This window comes from Bubalus bubalis, chromosome 10 (genome assembly GCF_019923935.1).
Source record: "Bubalus bubalis isolate 160015118507 breed Murrah chromosome 10, NDDB_SH_1, whole genome shotgun sequence".
NCBI classification, from domain to species: Eukaryota; Metazoa; Chordata; class Mammalia; order Artiodactyla; family Bovidae; genus Bubalus; species Bubalus bubalis.
Window position 1 is genome coordinate 103,996,173 of NC_059166.1, and position 24,762 is coordinate 104,020,934.

General features: G+C 38.6%; 1 pseudogene; it reads right to left on the reverse strand.

Annotated features, from left to right (window-relative positions):
- Window positions 1-310: 310 nt before the first annotated feature.
- The window catches only part of LOC102414448, a 29,219-nt pseudogene continuing 4,767 nt past the window's right edge, over window positions 311-24,762 (reverse strand).

The window sequence follows — 24,762 nt, forward strand, 5'->3', positions numbered from 1 at the left end:
CTTGATCAAGACAATTACTGTGACTGTTACATGTGGCTTCAGATGACAGAAGACCCCCCAGGGTGTCTCCACTTCCAGTGACAGATGCAAGCATCTTGTAGGTCAGCCTACCAAGAGCAAGAAAAGCTTTAGCTTTTAGCTTTTAAGGTTTAAAAGAGGTCCTTAGGCAGCCACAATCCAAGATTTCAAACAAAAGCGAAGCCCAGTGAGGGAGCTGGAGACTGAGAGGGCCGCTCCTTCCCTCGGGGCATCTGAGCAAAGCCGACTCTGCGAAGAAAAGGAAGGGAAAAAGTCAAGCAGAGGGGGCTGGCTAACACAGCTCTGGAGGGTTCCTTGGGCTGTGGAGACAAAAAGTCGAGCGCAGGCCTGACGAGTCAGTCCGGATGTCAGAAAACGTACCCAACACTCTGCCCAAACCGGCTGAGGGCTGACTATCAGTCACCTCGTGGTGCTCAGGAGAGACGGTGGGCTTCAGGACCTGCCGAGAAGGGGGGGCCCTGGGAGCCACCCCAGGCTTCCAGACACTGGAGACGCTGGAAAGCTCCTCCCTGGGGTCGGGGGGGGGGGGAGGTGGGTGAAGGCTGCTGAGACTGAGCTTACAAGGACCCCCAAGCCTCAAGTCCCTCAGGCCCTGAGTGAACAGACAGCTCTGTCCCCACTGGAGGTCTGCGTCAGAGGAAACTCTGGAGAAGGCAGCATCACTCAGAACCTCTAGGGTTTTCCAAACATAATGTCCAACATGCAACCAAAAAAGCAAAAGAGGGTGTAACAACAAACAGGACCAAGAGGAAAAGAACTGAACCAGATCCAGAGGTATGAGATATGTATCAGCATATCAGAGGCATGCTAGAGGTATCAGATGCAAATGTCACCTGTTCAAAAATATACTTGACAAAAGGGAAATTTCTGAGAATCAAAACCAATCTAGAACTTTACAATAACAGTGACTGAATTTAAGAACTCAGTCTCTGGGCTTAACATCAGATTGGACGTAGCTGAAGAGAGGATCAGTGAACTGAAGGACGGATCGGTTACAATATATATATAAGAGGGAAAAAGGATAGAATGTATTGAAGGAGTCTGCTGTTAAACTATGTTGTTAAAAACTATAAATGGGGACCCTCATGGTGGAGAAAAGACAGAAAGGGGAATAAGACATGCCTCCAGGGGTTGAAACTAAAGAGCCTCTTAATGAAAGTGAAAGGGGAGAGTGAAAAAGCTGGCATAAAACTCAACATTCAAAAACTGAAGATCATAGCATCCGGCCCCATCACTTCATGGCAAATAAATGGGGAAACAGTGGCAAACAGTGACACACTTTATCTTCTTGGGCTCCGAAATTACTGCAGATGGTGAAATTAAAAGATGCTTGCTCCTCGGAAGGAAACCTATGACAAACCTAGACAGCATATTAAAAAGCAGAGACATTACTCTGCCAACAAAGGTTCATTTAGTCAAAGCTATGGTTTTTCCAGTAGTCATGTATGGATGTGAGAGTTGGCCCATGAAGAAGGCTGAACGCCAAAGAATCAATGCTTCTGAACTGGGGAGTTGGAGAAGACTCTTGAGAGCCCCATGGGCTACTAGGAGATCCAATCAGTCAGTCAATCCTAATGCAAATCAATCCTGAATATTCATTGGAAAGACTGATGCTGAAGCTCCAATACTTTGGCCACCTGATGCAAAGAACTGACTCATTGGAAAAGAACCTGATGATGGGGAAGACTGAAGGCAGGAGGAGAAGGGGACGACAGAGGGTGAGCTGGTTGGATGGCATCACCGACTCGATGGACATGAGCTTGAGCAAGCTCCAGGAGTTGGTGATGGACAGGGAAGCCTGGCGTGCTGCAGTCCAGTGGGGTTGCAACGGGTCAGACGTGGAGCGACTGAACTGACTGACAGGGACAGTGGCAAGAGCTGGTTCAAGAATCAGACCATTGAGTCAAAAATGAAAACCACACATTGGTTTCAGCAGCTCTGCGGGTGCCTAAGGCTAGAAGAAAATGTTCAAGCGCTCAGAGGAAAAAGGGTGTGGCTTTTAACGGCACAACAACACTGAGAGCTGACTTTCCAAGAGCAAGGGAGTCAGAAGATAATGGACTGGCATCTGTAAAATGCTGAAAAACAAATAACCACCAACCTGGAATTCTATATCCAACAAAAACTCTCTTCGAAAGTGAAAGCAAAATAGAGACTTTTAGGGCAAATGGAAATGAGACAACTCATCACCCACACACAGGAACTAAAAAAAAATATTCAGGCAGTGCTTTGGGAAAAAGAAAAGTAGTCTCTGACGGAAATATAAAAAACAAGTAAAGACCAACAATGAGGTAACTGTGAGGGTAAATACTAACTCTACAAAACAATGATGTTAACGCCAAAAATATATCTAACAGTTTAAAGTGTGACAGTGACAAGGAGGAAACAGTCGTGTCAGGGAGGCAGTAAGAGTACTAAGCTAGACTTGAATGTAAAACACACGCTGTGTCTGCGAATGTACACCCAACAACCTGACAGAGGAGCACAGAACTACAGAAACACTTCATACTTCTAAAAGAAGGCAAGAGCAAAGAACACAGACTAGGTGGGACAAACAGAAAACACACAGCAACATGGTGTCTACACACTGAATATCAACATTATAAACAGAGCCAATACTCAAACTGATTCCAGTGAAAACTATACACTATTCAGAGGTACATGTTAAGATGGAGGGTCTTTTAGACAGGTGAAAGTAAAAGATACCCAGGCTAACACGGATAGAAAACTGACGTGGCAATATCACTGTCAAATAGTGTCTAAAGAAAGAAGCATTACTAGCGATAAAAAAGAACATCTCATACTGATACAAGTTCAGTCTAGCAAGAAGATGAGGATTCTAAACTTGAATGTACCTAATAACATAACCTCAAAATATCAATACATAAAAACTGACAGAAATAGAAAAGGAGAAACAGTCGAGTTCATAATCCCAGTGGGAGATGTTAAAGACACATCTCTCGTGGAACTGGGCTCCCTGGTACGTAGTCACCTGCAGCCATGAAGTACCTGAAATGTGGCTGCTCTACAGTGAGATGCGCTGCAAGCCTGAAACACACACTGGATTTTAAAGACTTAGCATGAAAAAAAGAATGTGAAATATTTCATTAGGTTTTATCATGTTGATTACACACTGAAATGATAATATTTGGGGTGTGTTAAAATAAAATATATTACAGGTAATTTCACCTACTTCTGCTTTTATTCAAGGTGGCTACTGGAATCTGAATTACATGAGTGACAAACCTGATGTAACTGATACACACGGAACACTGCATTCCCACTGATACATATTATTTTCAAGAGCCCAACGAACATAAAACAAAAAGAACATGTATTGGGCTATTAGGAAAGCTCGAATTATTTCAAAAGACGGAAGTAATGCAGAGTATACTTAGGGACTGCAATGGGCTGACAGTTTATGGGCCCTCAAACTTCACCCCGCACGTGGTGATGATCCTAGGAGGCAGGCACTCTGGGAGGGGTCAGGCCAGGAAGGAATGGGCTCCCGTGCTGCGAGGACAGGGAGAAGCAGCAGGCAGTCTAGGAACCAGGAAACATGACTCACCAGACGTGGCACCTGCTGATGATCTTGGGACTCCCCAGCCTCCAGGACTACAAGAAACAACTTTCTGTTGTTTATCAGCTAGTCTACGGGATTTACAACAGTAGCCCCAAAAGACGAAGACAGGGCTCTTTGATGGTGAAGGACAGGGAAGCCTGGCGTGCTGCAGTTCATGGGTCACAAAGAGTTGGACACGACTTAACGAATGACCACCACCACCACCACCACCGGTTGATCTGAGTTAAGACTAAAACGGAACTCATGGCTTAGGCTATTTAGTCTGTTTCACACAGGCCAAAATGACTCGTATATTTTAAAGTATTTATCCAAAAGTGCCCCTTGATAGCATTTTACAGCCTGTACATAAGAGGATGAATACTTTTAAAATACATTTAATAGTCTATACTTCTAAATATAATATTTCAAAATATTTTCCTATAAGAGACTTTGAATATTTTTTCAGTAACTCTCCCTCTTTCCCTCTATTACAGGCACTGAACAATTTTGAGGAAAAATCAGTTTGGTGCTAGGAAGTCACAGGCAGGATACTTCCCAACTTTAAAGATTAGTAGCAGGAAAAAAAAAAGATTAGTAGTATATACTATCTATTTATAGAGAATTACTTGCTGTCATTAATGTTGCAAGAGCAAAACATACCCATTTCCTTATGGTCCTTTCATAAACAATGCTTCTCTAGTTTGTCTTTTAAACACATAAACAGTGTTTCTCTAGTTCTGTGCTCCTCTGTCAGGTCCTTCTGTTATTGTCTGGTGAAGGGGAAACACTGTTATCAGAAGATGAAACTAAAATTATGAGTTAGATATGATGTTATTGTTCTATTTTTGTATGTTTCTGAATCAAGATTAGATAAACAACAGATGGGCTGCCTTCTGTGGCTGAAAATAGAAATAATGGGTTGTTTGTTTTCTACACAAATAATTTTTTTTTTAATTCTACAAATGGCTCTAAGGTGAACTGACAGTCTTGGCTAAGCTGCTTCTATTACGGTAACACATTTCTATTATTGAAACACAGGTTCTAGTATCAAAATTCCTTGGGACATAGATAACTGGATTAGATGGATGAAAGAGAAAAAAATGAAGGGGGAAACTTTAGGAAAGGAAACATGTTCTTTTGAAAATCAATGTTTAAAAGACAAAATGATGATTCTAATACAGAATATAAGAACAATTATTTTTTAAACCTCAGGAATTATGTACTTGCCACAACAGAATAATGAAATTTTTCTTTGTGTATGGCATTCTAGTAAGAGGCTTAACTTTATTTTCTCATTTAATCTTCACAGCCACCTATGAGGTAGATATTACTGTATTTAACATATTATTCCCTATATTTACATGAGGAAACTGAGACTCAAAGTGTTACAGATGGGACTGTAAACCCCATGATTTTAATAATATGTTACATGTGAATGGCTTTCTAGAAATATCAACAAACTTTGAAATGTGTAACTCTTTCATAAAATGCTTTGAGCCTCTTGCTGCTGCTAAGTCGCTTCAGTCGTGTCCGACTCTGTGCGACCCCAGAGACGGCAGCCCACCAGGCTCCCCTGTCCCTGGGATTCTCCAGGCAAGAGCACTGGAGTGGGTTGCCATTTCCTTCTCCAATGCAGGAAAGTGAAAAGTGAAAGTAAAGTCGCTCAGTCGTTCCCGACTCTTAGTGACCCCATGGACTGCAGCCTACCAGGCTCCTCTGTCCATGGATTTTCCAGGCAAGAGTACTGGAGTGGGGTGCCATTGAGCCTCTTAGAAGCCCCTAAATAAATAGGAGGAAATGCTTTACAAGGAAAAAAAAAAAAACAAACTAAGTACCTGGAAAATTACTGTTACTTAAATAATACATAAGATGAAACATATTCTAGGAATAAACTTTACTGATTTTTAACTGTAAAATATACATTATTCTGAAAACTCAAGCTATATTTCACGACCAACTCTTTTCAGGCATTAAATATTACTTTCTCAAGAATTATTTAACACACATTTTTAAAAAAGTGTTCTTGCAAAAAACAGTTGGTGTAAAGCATTTTAAAACCCAAGCATGAGTTTGGAAGTTTACCATCCTCTGCAATCCAAATTGGAAAAGAAGAAGTAAAGCTCTCACTGTTTGCAGATGACATGATCCTCTACATAGAAAACCCTAAAGACTCCACCAGAAAATTACTAGAACTAATCAATGACTATAGTAAAGTTGCAGGATATAAAATCAACACACAGAAATCCCTTGCATTCCTATACACTAATAATGAGAAAACAGAAAGAGAAATTAAGGAAACAATTCCATTCACCATTGCAACGGAAAGAATAAAATACTTAGGAATATATCTACCTAAAGAAACTAAAGACCTATATATAGAAAACTATAAAACACTGGTGAAAGAAATCAAAGAGGACACTAACAGATGGAGAAATATACCATGTTCATGGATTGGAAGAATCAATGTAGTGAAAATGAGTATACTACCCAAAGCAATCTATAGATTCAATGCAATCCCTATCAAGCTACCAACAGCATTCTTCACAGAGCTAGAACAAATAATTTCACAATTTGTATGGAAAAACAAAAAACCTCGAATAGCCAAAGCGATCTTGAGAAAGAAGAATGGAACGGGAGGAATCAACCTACCTGACTTCAGGCTCTACTACAAAGCCACAGTTATCAAGACAGTATGGTACTGGCACAAAGACAGAAATATAGATCAATGGAACAAAATAGAAAGCCCAGAGATAAATCCACGCACATATGGACACCTTATCTTCGACAAAGGAGGCAAGAATATACAATGGATTAAAGACAATCTCTTTAACAAGTGGTGCTGGGAACTCTGGTCAACCACTTGTAAAAGAATGAAACTAGAACACTTTCTAACACCATACACAAAAATAAACTCAAAATGGATTAAAGATCTAAACGTAAGACCAGAAACTATAAAACTCCTAGAGGAGAACATAGGCAAAACACTCTCTGACATACATCACAGCAGGATCCTCTATGACCCACCTCCCAGAATATTGGAAATAAAAGCAAAAATAAACAAATGGGACCTAATTAACCTTAAAAGCTTCTGCACATCAAAGGAAACTATTAGCAAGGTGAAAAGACAGCCTTCAGAATGGGAGAAGATAATAGCAAATGAAGCAACTGACAAACAACTAATCTCGAGAATATACAAGCAACTCCTACAGCTCAACTCCAGAAAAATAAATGACCCAATCAAAAAATGGGCCAAAGAACTAAATAGACATTTCTCCAAAGAAGACATACAGATGGCTAACAAACACATGAAAAGATGCTCAGCATCACTCATTATCAGAGAAATGCAAATCAAAACCACTATGAGGTACCATTTCACGCCAGTCAGAATGGCTGCGATCCAAAAGTCTACAAGTAATAAATGCTGGAGAGGGTGTGGAGAAAAGGGAACCCTCTTACACTGTTGGTGGGAATGCAAACTAGTACAGCCACTATGGAGAACAGTGTGGAGATTCCTTAAAAAACTGGAAATAGACATGCCTTATGATCCAGCAATCCCACTGCTGGGCATACACACTGAAAAAACCAGAAGGGAAAGAGACACGAGTACCCCAATGTTCATCGCAGCACTGTTTATAATAGCCAGGACATGGAAGCAACCTAGATGTCCATCAGCAGATGAATGGATAAGAAAGCTGTGGTACATATACACAATGGAGTATTATTCAGCCATTAAAAAGAATACATTTGAATCAGTTCTAATGAGGTGGATGAAACTGGAGCCTATTATACAGAGTGAAGTAAGCCAGAAAGAAAAACACCAATACAGTATACTAACGCATATATATGGAATTTAGAAAGATGGTAACAATAACCCTGTGTACGAGACAGCAAAAGAGACACTGATGTATAGAACAGTCTTATGGACTCTGTGGGAGAGGGAGAGGGTGGGAAGATTTGGGAGAATGGCATTGAAACATGTAAAATATCATGTATGAAATGAGTTGCCAGTCCAGGTTCGATGCACGATACTGGATGCTTGGGGCTGGTGCACTGGGACGACCCAGAGGGATGGAATGGGGAGGGAGGAGGGAGGAGGGTTCAGGATGGGGAACACATGTAAACCTGTGGCGGATTCATTTTGATATTTGGCAAACCTAATACAGTTATGTAAAGTTTAAAAATAAAATAAAATTAAAAAAAAAAAAAAAAAAAAAAAAAAAAAAAAAAAACAGTAAAAAAAAAAAAAAAAAAAAAAAAAACAAAAAAACCCAAGCAGTGAATTCCTGTTTTCAGCAAGGACATTCATTTTAAATATTTTAAAATACTTTACACAAGCCCACTTTTCTTCAAATCAGGGACGTAAATACATGCAATTTACTTTAAGCCCAACTGGGTATTTTGAAACAATGTGATCAACTACCTCAAACAATTTTCAAATGTTTGAAAGTTTCATTAATATCAGAAATGATACTGATAGAAACTGCACTGATATTCACGTGAACATATATTCAAATATTATATTCTCCAAGACACCTGAGGCAGCTACCTCAAGGATAACACCATTGCTTACTACATTTTAAACACCTCTCATTAGGAATTATCATCAAAACTTGACAAGCATTCTTTTAAGCATGCTCAATAACAGTAAATCGTATTCAATTATGTATGGATATTACTTCAAATAGGAATTCAATAGCTCTAGTGGTCAGTTTACAAGTCTGTATAAAATTCCTCTGAAGTAAAATCCTGAATGAAAACTAATATTATAATTATAGTGTTTGAGTTTCATTAATATGAGGTACCCAGAGCAGTCAAATTCATAGAGAAGTAAAGTAGAACAATGGTTGCCAAAGGCCAGGAGACAGGCAGGAATGGAAAATCACAGAATTTCAGTTTGGAGAGATGAAATTTCTCTCTCTTTACTTCAAAGATACCATGACAGAGGATTTTTACAGGATGAAATACCAAGTCTTTCAAAGAGCAGACAGTCTCTATTCATTGTAAAAACCGTTTCAAAGAACAGGAGGAAAAGACCTCACTTTATGAAGATATTACATCCTTGACACCAAAAAGGAAAAATACGTGGCAAGAAAAGAAGAACTATTAATATTGCAGTCTATATCTCTCATGAGTATAGACACAAAAATCTTAAATAAAACATAAGAACTGGAATGTGAGATATGAATTTGGCCTTGCTTGCAGCAACAGGATTTCTACAAAGAATACATAAGAGAATTTACACACTATTAGAGCTAGCAGAATTCAGCAGGGATGCTCAATATAAGGTCAATATATAAAAATCAGTGGCATTCTTGTAGACCAGCAATAACCAACTGAAAAATTTAACAGAGAAAAGATCTCATTCACAATTGAAACAAACACTGTAAGGTACCTAGGAACAAATTAATGAATACATACATAAAGAAACAAAAAGATACTAAAACTTAGTATCACAAAGACAGAAATTTCCCCTGGATTCATTTAAAACCTAAAACAATTTCAACAAAATATAAACTGTTTCTCATGAAGAAATTATTCTAAAATTCAAACAGAAGAGTGCCAGGAACAGTTAAAATAATTTTGAAGAAGCATAAGGTAGAGGAAATGTGGGATTGAAACAAGGTTGTTCAAACAGAGCAGTAAATAAGACAGCCTAAAAATGGAACTTGTATGTTACAGTAGTGCATTATTATTCACATGGGCTATTTGATAAATGGTGCAAAAAGTACCATTCATATGAAAAACTAAAATTGTTACTCATAACATAGATAAAAATGAATTTCAAGAGATTAGAGTCGTGAATTAAAAGATCAAATTTAAAAAACTGCTGGAAAAAAATGGCAGACCATTTTTATGATTTTTAGAGGTAGGCAGGGATTTCTTAAAACACAAAAGGCAAAGAAAACACAAAGTGAAAAGACAAGCAGCATAAGATATCTGCAATGCAAGTAACTGAAGAAGAATTAAAACAAGAGTAACAACAAAAGGCAAATAACCTGACAGAGCAGAGGACAAAGGCAACAAACAGGCAAATCACAGAAGAGAAACCCTGGAACAGCCAGTAAACATATGAAAACACCGAGGCATAAGGGAAATAAAAATAAACATCAAGACAGGCTTGAGATATTGTTTCAAAGGTTGACAAAAACTTAAAAGCCCGAGAACACCAAGATGGGGCGAAATGGGGAATTCCAACTCTATACTGACAGTGTAAATAAAAATAACCACTTGAGTTGAAGATGCCTATATGTTAAAATGCCATGACTACACTTTTAGGTATACACCCCATGAACTTTCCTGGTCATGTACAAGGAAGGTAGGTATTACAACAGTAAAACACTTGGAACTCTATGTCCCTCAGCAAAATAATGAATAAATGAATTAAAGTATATTTGTCCATTAAATCTCTCTACTGCAGTTAAAATGAACAAGTTAGTGGTACACATACTGTCATGTATATTCTCAATAACTTTAGCATTTGCTGAAGTTTGGTACTGAATGGTTTAAAAAAGTTTATGTACGTGTGTGTGTGTAAAACAGTAACAGCAGCAACAATAAATGAAAAATTGAGTAACAGAACTAACATTCGAGCACTTATTATACAGAAGGCACTCTTCTAACTGCATGTAGATGCCTAAAAACAGTCCTAGGAGACAGATTCTACTACTATTTATATCTAACACGATTACTCTTTTATTACTATGAGATTCCATTACTCATTCTACAGATGAGGAATTGAAGTGGAAAGAGGTGAAGTTGATCTAAAACTATAAAACTAGTAAATAATAAGAGTGAGATATGAAGCCAGGAATTCCTGACCCAGACTTTATACCTTAATAACTACGTTAGTTATTATACCATTTTCTATTCTTTTTAGGATGTTGGAAATCCAACATTATTTCTGTAAGTTGGAAATAAAAAACACTTATAGAACTTATGACTGTAAAGAAATGAATACACACACAGGTTTTTATATAGCTCAAACTGGTTCTAAAGATGCTAAAAGATTCTTAGGAATGTTTTGAAAATAGTGGTGTCCCAACTACTCTAATTTACTAATTTACATATTTGAGGTCTGGTATTTTTCAGATCATTATTTCAGAGCCAAATATTATTTCTTTTATAGTCCTAAGATAATATATATTTGGAATCCTAGAAACCTTATATGGAGAAGCACATGATGTAACTCAATCATCTCTTTCTCCCTCATTAGAGGCAAAATTTGATTACTTAGCTTCAGGCCTGAAAACTCATATTAAGAGTTTTTAATAAGCAATTCTATCAAGAAGTGTAATAAAATTTCAATTATTCATTTTTTATGGTCTCTCGATTATAGGTTGGTTTTTTAAAAGCCAGTAGCTAATATTTATAATATTATATTATATATAAATTATACTGATATAATAATTAAAATGTAATTTTGTGTAGAATTATCTATACCACAAAATAAAAAAGGAAATGGCATTTTCAGTCATCAAGTATTTACGAGAATTGACTATGTGCTAATCACACACTCCTTGTTTCCAGTACAAGTGGAACGTTTCTCAAAAATGTATTTTCTTCTCAATCTACATATTCCCATTCTCAATGCCATCATCTACTAACCTATAGACCATGCTTTGAAAAAATATGAAAAAGATGTTCTTGCATTTAAAGAGTTCACTGTCTACTAGGGGAAAGTGAAAGTGAAGTCGCTCAGTTGTGTCTGACTCTTTGCGACCTGTGGACTGTAGCCCACCAAGCTCCTCTGTCCATAGGATTCTCCAGGCAAGAATACTGGAGTGGGTTGCCATTTCCTTTTCCAGGGGATCTTCCCGACCCAGGGATTGAACCCAGGTCTCCCACATTGCAGGCAGACGCTTTAACCTCTGTGCCACTAGGGGAAAGAAACAAGTAAACAGAAGTTATCTATAATGCATAAGTACTTTAATAAAGTGAGCAAGTCACTTAACATTTCTAAGCCTCAAATGAGATAGATGTTTAAGAACTCTAAATTACAGAGGGAACTTGAATAAACTATCTCTAAGGTCCTCTCTAGATCTAAAATTCTATGATTATCTGATCTCTTTAAATTAAAAGGTAAATCACAAAATATTCAGTATGCAAAAAAGAAAAACTAAGACCAACTAAAAGATGAAAATATTTGTACAAATGCATTCTAATTTTTTTCAAAACTGTTAAAACTTCTGTTCTAAGTATCAGTAAAATTTCCACAGACACTGTCTTTTAATCAATATCTTCCCCTCAAACCTGCAGACTTCTAAGTAGTCAACAAGCAACTACTCTGTGATAACAGAAGTAAAGTGCTTAAAAGCCCATGGCTTGGACTCACGAAAGTGATCTTTTAAAAGGAAGATGTTAACAGAAACGTGTGTATGACATTCTTACTACAATAAATTTGTTCATTAACTTCAAAATTTTAATGTTCAGGTTTTTCATGAAGAGTTAAAAAAAAAAAACAGCTAAGATTAGCTCTTTTCACTGTTACATATTTTGAAATTGAGAACAAGGTTTCCCTTACCTGATATGGACATGGAATGTGATATTCTCTGCAGCGTTCTTGTATCCACGTTGTTTCCCAGATGCCGCGGTAAGCTTGCTCATAAAAGTAGCAACCAATTACAACCATGAGTGGTATGAGATACAGACCAATCCGGATCATAAACTTCACCAGTTTATCCTGGTTCACCTTTTCTAATGGAATCTCAACTCGCACTCTGTTTAGGGATATAATGCCAGCTAAAAGGAGTGAAACCCCAACCACCACATACAGGCAGAGGGGTGCAAGAACAAAATACCTCAAAGCATCAACATCATAGAGGCCAACAAATCACACGCCACTGATATTGTCACCTTCAATTTTATTCATCGCTAAAAGGATGATGGTCAGTGTTCCAGGGATGCCCCATGCACTGGCACGAAACAGCAAGGCTTTCTTCTCAATAGCTTCACTACCCCACTTTGGCACAGCTGCCAAGAACCACGTGATGGTAAGAATCACCCACCAAACGCTGCCAGCCATAGTAAAAAAAAAATAAGAGTATCATAAAAAGCATGATACAGGCTTTGTTATGAGATCCTTGGGTCACTGTGGAAGCCTTATACTGTGCAGGGCTGGATGCATTGCAAGCGACTTGGTCCTCAAGCAAAAACCCAATAAAGAAAATGAATGACACCATCATGTAGCAGATGCCATAAATTATAATGGGTCTTTCAGAATACCGGAATCTTATCACATCAATCAAAAAAGTTAAAAAAGTAAACAACGTGGCAGAGAGGCAAATGACTGAAATCAATCCTATGAAATACCGAGCAAATGAAAGCTCTTCTCTCGTAAAGTACATATTTGGACAAGGAGGTGAACAATCACACATGTGCAAAAAGGAACAGCCAAGATCAGGATCAATTTTCAACTCTCAGGGACACCAAAAGCCATAGTCCCTCTGCACTGCCACTGAGGCTCCTTCAGTAGGATCGCCAGCTAAATTCAGGTCCACCAGCCGAGGATATGGGTCACCACAATCTGGGAACCTAAAAACACAAGACAAGAATCATTTACTTATTGGGAACCTAATGATTTGGATTTCCACAGTTAGCAGTTGTGGCTTATTTATGCTTATGTCCTTGGAGAACATTAAGATATGTCGAAGAAATAATGCAAATATCTTGCTTGTGGGTCATATGATGAGATATTTCACAGTTGGCAAAAAAAAACGAAAAATGTATACTTAATTTTGTTTTGGCTTCAAAATATTACTCTTTATTAAAACAGGCATAGCCATTAATAAATAGTGTAATTAATACTATTTATTTAGGACACAGTTTACAGTAAGATTTCAAACTATACATAAGTATATATAAAATAAACATACATAAATAAAAAGCTCCAGTAGAACAGTAGCTAAAAGTTTTTTTTTTTTTTTTTAACGTTTAATTACAAGATAGCCTTCAATTTACCCTAGACTCAGAACTTTCTTAAAAATAAGAGGTAAAAATCTTCCCTAGAACAAGATGGTGGAGGAGTCGGTGGACGTGGGGTACATCTCTCTCCAAGGATACATCAGGAATACACCTTCAGAGACAGAAGTGCATGCTAACAGGGGACAAGAGTACCTGACCAATGGAAAAGAATATATAGAACCACGCAAAACTCAGTAGGACGAAGGAACTACAGGAAAAACAGGAGTGTTAGAAGGACTGGACCTGCCCTTGGCGGGTGGGGGAACTGAGGCAGGGGTCCAATCCCTGCATGGGGCAATTGTCTGAGTCAGAGGAGAAACATTTAAGGCTGAAACAGCTGATCTGTGGCAGCCTAAATGGAATGAGCATCAGACAGTCCTTACCGCAGCCGTACACATCCCGGACAGGGACACAGGTCCCCTGGAAGGCGCAGCAGCTGGGAGCTGGAGTTTAGGGATTGTGGGGCAATCCCAGGGCGAGGGGTGCTGTTGACTGCAGAGAGATGGACTGTGGGGATGTGAGGGAAAAGAGACGGATTGACGGGATATGAGGGAGGAAAGCCAGGCAGCCACGGAAGCAAGGCCATACTGCTGAGTCACGGGTAGGGGATGGAGCCATCACCATAGCCTCTCTCTCCCAACACACCAGCATCAGCAGCTGAACAATAGAGAGGCTGGCCCATCAAACACCTGACACACTGCACTACAGAGCAGGACCCCACCCAGGGTGCCACTTTAAGTGCTAGGGGCGCCAACCTACAGACTAGGATCCCAGCCAGGAGGGCCCCTCTATGTGCCTGACACACCGAACAACAGAGAAGGACCCCAGGCAAGGTAGCCCTCTAAGTGCCTGAGCCGGCGGAGCTAAAGATAGGCCTTTTGATCACCAGCTACAAGAGGTTCGAAAAAAGGCTCTGACAGGGACATAACTCCTGCAGCTGAGGCAGTCCGTGTCCTTGTACACTTGGCGCTGCCAGGGTCCCTGCAAGCCAAGCAGCTGCGCCACCATCATGCTCAACTCTCACTGGGGCAGAGCTGCCACAGGCAAAAAAAGTCTTATACCCACAGAGTCACTTCAGTCATGTGCAGCTCTTTGCCACTCTGTAAAATGTGGCCTGCCAGACATCTCTGTCAGGGAGCAGAGGGTTCTCCAGGCAAGAATCCTGGAGCGTACCGGCCAATACTGGTTGCCATACCCTTCTAGAACACTGTATTTCCTGCTGCCCTAGCAGCCAACTCCCCTGAGTACCTGGTGCTGCCAGAACCCCTGCAACCCAAGCAGCTGCACCACCTCCACACCTGGCCCTCACAGGGGCAAACCCAAGCCCTCCAGGGCAGCCCCGGGAGGAAACCCAGTGGACGACCCACATGTATAGGCGGAAATGAAACCACAATTGAAACCCAGGGGCAGTGTGGCTAAGGAAGAAGACCTAAAACCTTACCACCAGTTGTACAAGCTGCAGATTAAATCCACACAATCAACTAGGAAGACTCTGTCTCTATGGCATAGATAAAAGGTCATTGAGAGCTCCCACAAAAGAACACTCACTAGTTCTGATAGCTGTGGACACTGGAGGCAAGAACACAAAGGAGTAGGACCAGATTAGAATCTGAGCTGCCCCCACAGCACGTCCAGAGATCAGCACAGTGTTGGAGGGCATCCGAGGGAGGTAAAGTGGACTATGACTCCCAGCGAGGGGAAGGACGCTGACAGCAACGACTCAAGAAAAACATTTATTATTCTTATTTTTTGACTTGTTCTGTAGATTCTTTTGGATTTTTTTTTTTTTCTTTTTTCTCTCCCCCACTCCCCCGTTGTAGCTGTCGATTTTACTGGCACTATGAAATCCAATTAAGCTTTTGAGCTTTATTTTTTCTAGTCACATTTTTTATTGTTATAAACCTCTGCCTCTACGTTGGGCTTCTGCAGTTCTGTGGAGTCTTCCTCTTTTTTTTTCTTTTCTGTTTTTTAAATTTTTTAAACCTATTTTTATTTTTTTCTATATTTATTCCTTAGTTTGCTTTTCCTATGGTTCTTTTCCCCTTGCAGTTAATTTAATCTTTAACATATATAAATCTTCTTTATCTACCTTTATCTAACTTTGCATATCTATTCTTTCTTTTGTTTCTTTCTCTCCTTTCCTCTCAACGTAGTTGTTAGTTTTAGTTTCAAGGCTTTATTCCCCAGTTGGCACTTTGCTTTAGTTCTGTTTTCTAGTTTGTGCTTTGGCTAGTTTTGTTCTGGTAGATATCATTTTTGGTTTCTTTTGTTCACTGGGTCAATCTATTGTACTTTATTTTTGTTGGACTTTTTAAATTTTGCCTATGGGTGTGTATGTATATGTGTATATTCAGTCACACTTTTTAATGTTGTTATAAACCTCTGCCTCTACATTGGGCTTTTGCAGTTCTGTGGAGTTTTCCTTTTTTCTTTCTTCTTCCATTTTTTTTTTCTTTTCTCCTCTTTATAATTTTAATTTTTTAAAACCTATTGTATTTTTGGTATATTTATCCCTTTCTTTGCCTTTTCTGTTTTTTCCCCTTGCAGTTAATCTTTAATGTACATAAATCTTCATCTATCTCTATTTAAATTTGCATATCCATTCTTTCTCTTCTCTCCTTCCTTTCTTCTCAACATATTTGTTAGTTTTGTTTTCATTGCTCTATTCCCCACTTGGCACACTGCTTTAGTTTTGTTTTCCAGTTTGTGCTTTAGTTAGTTTTGTTCTTAACTGGTAAATATAATTTTTCATTTCCTTTGTTTGCCGGATCAATCTACTGTACTTTATTTTTGTTGGACTGTTTTGACTTTGCTCATAGGTGTATATGTGTATGTGTATATTCCATTATTTTAACTATTATTTGCCTGATTTTGTAACTGCCATTTGTCTGGGGTTCATCTTTGGTTTCTCATTTTTGGATATTTGTTTTAATCTCACTTACTGCCATAACAAACCACTTGTAGAATCTTTGTTTCTGACCAGAGATCAAGTCCTGAACCTTTGGAGTAGGAGCACTGAGTCCAAGACCTAGACTACCAGAGAACTAACTGTAGGGAGTATCCAATAGTGAGAACTCACACAAAGGAAACCACTTGAACACAAGACCCAGTATCACCCAACCACGAGTAGCACCCTGTGCAGGATGCCTCATCTAAACAACAAACAAAACAAAAATACAAACTTAATCATCAGCAGATACGATTACCACCTCACTCAGCCTTACCCATGAGAGGAAACACAAACAAACACTCAGCACAAGTCTCACTCTACACAAAGCTTACACAACCACTGGACCAGCCTTAGGAGGGCAGAAACCAAAAGAAAGAATTCAACCTTCTTCAAGGAAATAATTCAACTTCGCTTGAAGCCTGGAAAAAGGAGACTTCAAACACAACAAGTTAAGAAAAAATTACGAAAACGCAGAGAAATACTACACAAATGAAGGAGCAAACCAGAAACACAGAATTCCAAATAAATGAAGAGGAAATAGACAAACTACCTGAAAAACAATTCAGAATAAGGAGAGTAAAGATGATCAAAAACCTTGAAAACAAAATGGAGAAAATGCAAGAATCAATTAACAAAGGCCTAGAAGAATTAAAAGAACGAAAAGAACTGAGGATTGTCTCCGAGACCTCTGGGACAACAGCAAATGCACCAACATTCAAATTACAGGGGCCCCAGAAAAATGAGAGAAAAAGAAAGGGTATGAGAAAAATTTTGAGAGATTATAATTGAAAACTTCTCCAACATGGAAAAGGAAACAGTCAATCAAGTCCAAGAGGCTCACAGAGTCCCATACAGGATAAACACAAGGAGAAACATGCCAAGACACACACTAATCAAAGTAACAAAGACTAAACACAAAGAAAGAATATTCAAAGCAGCAAGGGAGAAGCAACAAGTAACATACAAGGGAAATCCCATACACTTAACAGCTATCTTTCAGCAGAAACTCTGCAGGCCAGAAGGGAATGGCAGGATATATTTCAAGTACTGAAAGGGAAAAATCTACAACCAAGATTACTGTACCTGGCAAGGATCTCATTCAAAATTGATGGAACAATAAAAAGCTTTTCAGACAAGCAAAAGTTAAGAGAATTCAGTACCACCAAACCAGCTTTACAACAAATGTTAAAAGGACTTATACAGTCAAGAAATAGAACAGAAGAAAAAAGATCTAAAACATCAACCCCAAACAATTAAGAAAATGGCAATAGGAACATATATAGCAATAATTACTTTAAATGTAAATGGATTAAATGCTCCAACCAAAAGACACAGTCTGACTGAATGGATACAAAAGCAAGACTCATATATATGCCATCTACAAGAAACCCACTTTAGACCTAAAGACACATATAGACTAAAAGTAAGAGGATGGAAAAATATATTGCATGCAAACAGGAAGTAAAAGAAAGCTGGAGTAGCAATCCTCATATCAGACAAAGTAGACCTTAAAATAAAGAAAAGTACAAGAGATAAGGAAGGACACTACATAATGATCAAGAGATCAGTCCAAAAGGAAGACATAACAATTATAAATATCTATGCACCCAACATAGGAGCATCTCAATATATAAGACAAACACTAACAGACATAAAAGGAGAAATTGACAGGAACACAATAATAGTAAGAGACTTTAATACTCCACTCACACCAATGGACAGATCATCAAAACAGAAAATTAATAAGGAAACACAAGTCTTAAATGACACATTAGATGAGATGGATCTCATTGATATCTTCAGGACATTCCATCCAAATGCAGAAGAATACACCTTCTTCCCAAGGGCACATGGAACATTTGCCAGGCTAGACCACATCTTAGGTCACAAATCAAACCTCAGTAAATTTAAGAAAATTGAAATCATATCAAGCATCTTCTCCGACCACAACGCTATGAGACTAGATATCAATTACAAGAAAAAAACTGTAAGAAACACAAACACATGGAAATTAAACAACATGTTTCTAAATAACCAACAGGTTACTGAAGAAGTTAAAAGGGAAATAAGAAAAATTCCTAGAAACAAATGACAATGAAAACATGACAACTCAAAACCTATGAGATGAAGCAAAAGCAGCTCTAAGAGGGAAGTTTATGACAATACGATCCTACCTCAAGAAAGAAGAAAAACATGGAATAGACAACCTAACTTTACACCTAAAACAACTGAAGAAAAAAGAAAAGCCCCGAAATTAGTAGAAGTAAAGAAATCACAAAGATCCAAGCAGAAATAAATGAGAAAGAAATAAAAGAAACAATAATGAAGATTAATAAAACTAAAAGCTGGTTCTTTGAGAAGATAAACAGAATTGACAAATCCTTAGCCAGATTCATCAAGAAAGAGAGAGAGAAGAATCAAATCAACAAAATCAGAAATGAAAAGGAGAGGTTACCTCAGACAATGCAGAAATACAAAGGATTATGAGACTATTATGAACAACTATGGTAATAAAATGGATAAACTGGAAGAAATTGACAGATTCTTAGAAAACTTCTATCTCTCAAGACTGAACCAGGAAGAAATAGAAATTATGAACAACCCAACTGCAAGCACTGAAATTGAAGCTGTGATCAAAAATCTCCCAAAAAACAAAAGCCCAAGACCAGATGGCTTAAAAGGAGAATTCTATCAAACATTTAGAGAACATCTAATATCTATCCTTCTAAAACTCTTTCAAAAATTGAAGAGGAAGGAACACTTCCAAACTCATACTACAAGGCCACCATCAACCTGATACTAAAACCAGACAGAGACAATTAAAAAAAAAAAAAAAAACTCCAGGCCAATATCACTGATGAACAGAGTTGCAAAAACCCTAAACAAAATTTTAGCTAACAGAATTCAGCAACACATCAAAAAGCTCATACACCATGATCAAGCTGGATTTATACCAGGAGTGCAAGGATTCTTCAATATATGCAAATCAATCAATGTAATACACCATATTAACACATTGAAGAAAAGATCATATCATCTCAATGGATGCAGAAAAAGCCTTTGACAAAATTTATCACCCATTTATGATTAAAACTCTTCAAAAAATGGGCACAGAAGGAACCTTCCTCAACACAGCAAAGGGCATATATAATAAGTCTACAGCAAACATTATTCTCAGTGGTGAAAAACTGAAAGCATTCATCCTAAGATGAGGAATGAGATAAGGGTGTCCACTTTCACCACTGTTATTCAACATAGTTCTGGAAGTCCTAGCTACAGTAATCAGAGAAGAAAAAGAAATAAAAGGAATTCAGATCAGAAAAGAAGAAGTAAAGCTCTCACTGTTTGCAGATGACATGATACTGTACATAGAAAACCCTAAGGACAGTATCAGAAAATGACTAGAGCTAATCAGTGAATTTAGCAAAGTTGCAGGATACAAAATCAATACACAGAAATCACTTGCATTTCTATACACTAACAATGAAAAATCATGAAGAGAAATTAAGGAATCAATCCCATTCACCATTGCAACAAAAAAAAATTAAATATCGAGGAATAAACTTTCAAGCTGGTTTTATAAAAGGCAGAGGAACCAGAGATCAAATTGCCAACATCCTCTGGATCATGGAAAAAGCAAGCGAGTTCCAGAAAAACATCTATTTCTGCTTTATTGACTATGCCAAAGCCTTTGACTGTGTGGATCATAATAAACTGTGGAAAATTCTGAAAGAGATGGGAATACCAGACCACTTGACCTGCCTCTTGAGAAATCTGTATGCAGATCAGGAAGCAACAGTTAGAACTGGACATGGAACAACAGACTAGTTCTAAATAGGAAAAGGAGTACGTCAAGGCTGTATATTGTCACCCTGCTTATTTAACTTATATGCAGAGTACATCATGAGAAACGCTGGACTGGAAGAAACACAAGCTGGAATCAAGATTGCTGGGAGAAATATCAATCACCTCATATATGCAGATGACACCACCCTTATGGCAGAAAGTGAAGAGGAACTCAAAAGCCTCTTGATGAAAGTGAAAGTGGAGAGTGAAAAAGTTGGCTTAAAGCTCAACATTCAGAAAACTCAGATCATGGCATCCGGTCCCATCACTTCATGGGAAATAGATGGGGAAACAGTGGGAACAGTGTCAGACTTTATTTTTTGAGGCTCCAAAATCACTGCAGATGGTGACTGCAGCCATGAAATTAAAAGACACTTACTCCTTGGAAGGAAAGTTATGACCAACCTGGATAGCATATTTAAAAGCAGAGACATTACTTTGCCAACAAAGGTCCGTCTAGTCAATGCTATGGTTTTTCCTGTGGTCATGTATGGATATGAGAGTTGGACTGTGAAGAAGGCTGAGCGCCGAAGAATTGATGCTTTTGAACTGTGGTGTTGGAGAAGACTCTTGAGAGTCCCTTGGACTGCAAGGAGATCCAACCAGTCCATTCTGAAGATCAGCCCTGGGATTTCTTTGGAGGGAATGATGCTGAAGCTGAAACTCCAGTACTTTGGCCACCTCATGCGAAGAGTTGACTCATTGGAAAAGACTCTGATGCTGGGAGGGATTGGAGCCATGAGGAGAAGGGGATGACAGAGGATGAGATGGCTGGATGGCATCACTGACTTGATGGACGTGAGTCTGAGTGAACTCCGGGAGTTGGTGATGGACAGGGAGGCCTGGCGTGCTGCGATTCATGGGGTCACAAAGAGTCAGACACGACTGAGCGACTGAACTGAACTGAACTGAAGGAGACAAAAGAACTGTACACAGAAAAGTGTAAGACACTGATGAAAGAAATCAAAGATGACACAAACAAATGGAGCCATATTCCATGCTTCTGGGTAGGAAGAATCAATATTGTGAAAATGACTATACTACCAAACACAATCTGCAAATTCAACACAATCCCTATCAAATTGCCAATGGCATTTTTCACAGAACTAGAACAAAAAAAATTCACAATTCATATGGAAACACAAAAGATCCCGAATAGCCAAAGCAGTCTTGAGAAAGAATGGAGTTGGAGGAATCAACCTTCCTGACTTCAGATTATACTACAAAGCTACAGTCATCAAGATAGTATGGTACTGGCACAAAAACAGAAATATAGACAGATGGAACAAGATAGAAAGCCCAGAAATAAACTCATGCACCTATGGGTACCTTATTTTTGACAAAGGTGGCAAGAATTTACAATGGGGCAAAGATAGGCTCTTCAATAAATGGTGCTGGGAAAACTGGACAGCTACATGTAAAAGAATGAAATTAGAACACTTCCTAACACCTACACAAAGATAATCTCAAAATGGATTAAAGACCTAAATTTAAGACCAGAAACTATAAAACTCTTAGAGGAAAACATAGGCAGAACACTCGATGACATCAATCAAAACAAGATACTCTATGACCCACCTCCTAGAGTAATGGAAATAAAAACAAAAGTAAACAAGTGGGACCTGATTAAACTTGAAAGCTTTTGCACAGCAAAGGAAAAAATAAGCAAGGTGAAAAGACAGCCCTCAGAATGAGGGACAATAGCAAATGAAACAACTGGCAAAGGATTAATTTCCAAAATATGCAAGCAGCTCATATAACTTAATGCCAGAAAAACAAACAACCCAACCAAAAAGTAGGAAAAAGACCTAAAGAGGCATTTCTCCAAAGAAGACATACAGATGGCTAACAAACACATGAAAAGATGCTCAACACTGCTCATTATTAGAGAAATGCAAATCAAACTACAATGGGATATCACCTCACAGCGGTCAGAATGGCCATCATCAAAAAATCTACAAACAACAAATGCTGGAGAGGGTGTGGAGGAAAGGGAATGCTCTTGCACTATTGATGGGAATGTAAATTGATACAGCCACTATGGAAGATGGTATGGAGATTCCTTAAAAAACTAGGAATAAAACCACCATATGACCCAGCAATCCCACTCCTAAGCATATACTCTGAGGAAACCAAAGTTGAAAAAGACCCATGTATCCCATTGTTCACTGCAGCACTATTTACAATAGCTAGAATATGGAAGCAACCTAGATGTCCATTGACAGATGAATGGATAAAGAAATCGTGCTACATATATACAATGGAATATTACTCAGCCATCAAAAGGAAGGCATTTGAGTCAGTTCTGATGAGGTGGATGAACCTAGAACCTATTATACAGAGTGAAGTGAGTCAGAGAGAGAACGATAAATACTGTATTCTAATGCATATATATGGAATCTAGAAAAATAGTACTGAAGAATTTATTTATAGGGCAACAGTGGAGAAACAGACATAGAGAAGAAACTTAAGGGCACAGGGAGAGGGTAGGAGAAGATGAGACATTTTTCACCACCTCAAATTCTATTTTATTATGCCTGTGTTAGAGCCCAAGAAATCTTCATTTTGACAATTTTCCAGACTTGAGAAAGCATCACACGCACAGTAAAGAAAAAACAGGGATGTACTGCAGACATTCTCACATGATCAGAAGTACTGTTCTCATGAACTTCCTGCATTTTCAGTTTTTTTGGCAGCATCAGTTTCTAAACCTTCAGACTCCCATCAACTAGATATTAAGTAGTTACATGGATCAAATAGTTTCCAAGAGACTGTCACTGATATTAAGTTTGCCAAATACATGTATAAGCTTATACTGAAGCTGATTAATACAAACCATTTTCTTCACAAGGCTTGGATTATAAAGCCAAATGACAGAAACACTGCACAGAGGCATTTATTAGAACTCTGCAGTAATCCAGGTCTTAAAGAGAAAAACACCTAAAAAACACTCTATCCTTCAGTCCAAAAGAAGGCACAAACTTGTAAACACAATACAAGATACAGCAGCATGACGTATGAAGCAGTCAAAATTATGAAAGACTTCATGTCAGTCCCTCAACACAGGATTTTTGAATCAGTATTTGCCAGTACTGCCAATATGGCAATCAGTATTCTAACAAAAAATGCGAGCAAAGGCACAGAGGTTCGAACAGGGTGTGTTTAGTACTGCTGGGGCACAAAGAGTGCATGAACTGTAAGCACAAGATGTAAGCACTTTCAGAAATATGTGTGTGCATGTGTGTGCATAAACACTGATATAAACATATCAATGGATATATCTGTACACCCAACTGCCAATTCACCATATACACACTCCTTACTTTTTAATCCTTCCAAAACCAAACTCTTGATTTCCACTCCTTAGATTCTGTATTTTCACAAATGGTAATCCCATTCTTCTAGTTGCTCAGGCCAAAACCCTTGGGATCCTCCTTGAAACTGCTTCTGTCATATCCACCTCACAACCTACCAGCACTTCTTGTCATTCGACTTCGCAACGTATCTAGAATCTGACCACTTTCCACGTCCTCCACAGCGTCCACCCAGTTTGAGCTATTAGTACTTCATCCTTGGATTTCTGGAGTGGCTTCCAGTTCATCTCCATTTGTACACAAGAATCAGAGTGATCCTTGAACCAGAGTGATCCTTTAAAGACATGCCACCCCGGTGCTCATGATCATGTTTCTTCTGCTCAAAATCTTCTAACTCACTCAGAATCAAATCCAAATTCCATAAAGGAGTTCTAAACACACCCCCAACCCCAGTGCTTTCTGATCGTATTTCCTTCCCTTCTCCCTTACTCACATGGCTCTAGCCTCTGTGGTGTCCCTGTTGTTCTGTGAATATAACCAGCACGCTTCCACTTCAGAGCCTCTGCATGTGTTGCTCTGCTTCTTCTGCCTGGACTGATCTTCCCTAGAAATCTGTATCATTTGTTCTCTCATTTCATTCATGTCCCTGTCACAGTGTCTCCTTATTAAAAAAGGACTTCCCTAATATCTCCATACTATATCACTATCACCTAACTATTCTTTCTTATTGACATTCATTGCCATATGACATCTATTTATCTCCTAGCACTTAATTCTATTCTTTCTTATTGGCATTCACTGCTATCCGACATTATCTGTTTATTTATATCCTACCATTACAACCATCATTAGAACTGTAGCTCCATAAGAACAAGACCATGTTTTGTTCACTACTCATCTTCACTATCTGGAATAGTGTCTAGCACATGCTGCTGCTGCTGCTGCTAAGTCACTTCAGTCGTGTCCGACTCTGTGTGACCCCATGGACAGCAGCCCACTGGGGTTACCCCCGTCTCTGGGATTCACCAGGCAAGAACACTGGAGTGGGTTGACATTTCCTTCTCCAATGCAAGGAAGAGAAAAGTGAAAGT